The following is a 3,070-nucleotide window of genomic DNA, read 5'->3' on the forward strand; positions in this document are numbered from 1 at the left end:
CCTTTGCTCTCTGTGCTTTTCTCCTCTTCTGCATATCTCTCAATCTGCCTGGTGATCATCAAGACCCAGCTCAGATGTGAACTCCTCACCAGCAGTCCAGCCCCCTCTTCCTCAGGTAGGACTATCGCATTTCATATCCATCATTATTACTTCACTTACTGTGCTGTAGCAGCATCTCGTGTTCATGTGACTACCTCCTCCAGTAGGAGGACTCATCAAAGACAGATATCTTGCCTTTCTCCAATTTTACCTCTAGGAGTAGTGGAGCTCCAGACATGAAGTACGTGCTCAAAAAATGCTGACCGAATAGAATTGAATTGGTTATGATAGATGTGGCGTGAGTGGTATAAACATTCAGGATTACAACTCTACCAAGGTGTAAGTTTCAAGAGTGAAAAAAAAATTGAGACAAAAGGTTATACATAAGATATATATATTTTCCTTCTTTCAAGGCCATCAATGAGTTTTTATATTCGTTTCACTTAATTTTATTTATTCATTTAGTCATTCATTCAACACACTGAATGACCCTACATGAATCACTATTGAAATTGTACGATATCTGTATATATTTTCAATCTGTCCTTTAGCTAGTATGAATCACAGTTCTATGTCATTGTGACAGCTTACTTCAGAGTGCTGCTGGCATCTTAAAGGACATGTTTTTAGTGATCAGCAAAGTCATGGACCAGCAGGAAAGCCTGAGATGCAAGTGTAAGAAAAGTAAGAGAAAAATGAACTTTAGCAAGCCATGAATGCAAGTACCTCACTTTTTTCAACAGCAACAAAAAAAAAAAAAAAAAGAGAGAGAGAGAGAGGGGTGGAAATGGAACTGGTCACTTTTCTAGCTGGCATGTATATGCACTGCACAGCATCAGGCTATAGATTCTGCAAGGTCTTCTATTAATCTGATAAATGAGCTATTTCCCTCTAGCAATCTGGGTTTGGATAAGAAAGCTTACAAGATCTAGAATCCACTATTATTGTCAGTTCTATAAGCCTATAACCCTTGAACACTGAGAAATGCGATTAACAGCACTTGCCATTTGAGTGACATTCAGATACTGTGTACTCTATAGGATAGAGTAATTCTATCATTTCACTTCTCAAAGTTTCAAGTTGCCAGAAAGAAATATATTTCACATAAACTCCAATATTGAACAGATGTCAGTTTTCTGCCTCCTTGCTCCAAGAGCACCAAATATTTGGATGCAAAATATCCATGAGAACATGGGGCAATTTAATAAAGCTACAAAATTGCTGTAAAAACAAAAAACAAACATACAAATCCAGCAACCCTGTGATTAGGCCAGAAGGCATGAGAAGAGGGTAGGAATATGGGGCTGGTATTTGCTGAAGGCTTTCATGATTACCCTAATTCCATTGGCTAGTTCCCTCTTTGTACCTCTTCATTTGTGGTCTCACTCCAGTATGCATATATATCCATGTATCGAAGAGACGTTAGAATGACAGACCATGAATCATCCTTCAATTCTACTTCAGGTCAAAAAATAAGATCTTTGAGATTTGCAGACATTTTTGCAATTTATTGTTTTTGTTTCTGTTAGTCATATGCAATAGTCTTTAGGTAATATGAACAAGTTTGTATTAATTTTTTCAATGACTTAAAGATGATGCAAAGTATGGAAATGGTTTCTTTTTAAAATCACCTTTCTGTTTGACAGCACCAACTGGTTTGAGTCTAAGCACCTTTCTAAAACATTCTTGATTTGTTGCACAGATTTATATCTTTTCATGTTCCCTCTCATCATTAAGCCAATTATGAAGGAATTATTACCTTTGCTCAATCTGATTTTTTTATGGACTTCATTGAAATGTCTCATCACTCACAATACACTCAGGAGATTGGTCCGTTGCCCAGAAGTGCACAGATATTTCTGGTGAACTCCCCTTAGCCTCATGAGGAGTTACACATATACATATGATCCTTATCAAGAGATAGATAGAGACTTCTATATATTTGAACTTGGTAATAGATCCCTTCTTGCATAACGATGACTTACTGCTCTTTGTTCATGTGCTTGTTAGCCAGTTAAATTTAAGAAGCCTTCATATTTCACTGCTATCCTGTGTGAATTATTAGGCATCAACTCCCCAATATCAGGTCTTACAACTCTATTCAAAGCAGAAACATCTTTGACATCTTTCGAAGCATGACTTTATTAATAGATGATATGCTAAGCATTAGAATGGACTGTATGGATTTGTATCTGTTACCGCAAACTTGGATGACATAGCAATGGGCTTCCCTTAATAAGAAATTCCTTTTTCATATTGCTAATCCAAATATTTTTATTTCTGTTATTAAAACAACAGCATATGGTTGACCCAGCAATGCCTAACTTATCATTCTTCAATAAGAAAAAAGAAGGTTTTTTTTTTCTTTTTAAAAAAAGTTTATAAATATGCTAGGAACATATTTCTATATCTTAATTTAAAACTGATGGCTATAATAAGAACTACAAAAATGAAATGTTCTTTGTTCACAGCCATAATTCAGAAAGAAGGCTTATTTTATAAAGGCTTACAAACTATATATGTTGATATCTTCTTAAACACAGAAAATGGATTATTTGCAAAAAAAAAAAATCATGATATATGCTTCTGGCTATTTCAGCAAATGAATAGTGTTGAGGACATCTAATGTGCATATTATCTATGAACACTTTCCTAAATAGCACATGAGCTCTCCTTTATTTGGCCATAATGGCAGTCAAGGGGAAAAATTAGATCTTTTGAAAAAACTTTTTGTTTTTACACTTAGGTTTTCAAACAAGAGCAGATTTCACAATTGCCCTTAAAATGAATAGGCTGCCTGATCCTTCAAAGTTACATTCAAAAGATAGTTTCTGATCTATCGAAGCTTGCAAAAAGATAACTTGAGAAACATGCTAATCATAATTTTTTAAATTGTTTTTATCACTGCTAGTTTTTGGCTTGATTCGAAAATAATTATCCTAGCAAACCTCGAGGTTCACAAAGTTATAAAATTCTGAATTAAGGATTTGGGAAATTTATTTGATTGTTAACAGCATACTAATAGATAATT

Source organism: Pteropus alecto, unplaced genomic scaffold (genome assembly GCF_000325575.1).
Source record: "Pteropus alecto unplaced genomic scaffold, ASM32557v1 scaffold87, whole genome shotgun sequence".
In the NCBI taxonomy this organism is placed as follows: domain Eukaryota; kingdom Metazoa; phylum Chordata; class Mammalia; order Chiroptera; family Pteropodidae; genus Pteropus; species Pteropus alecto.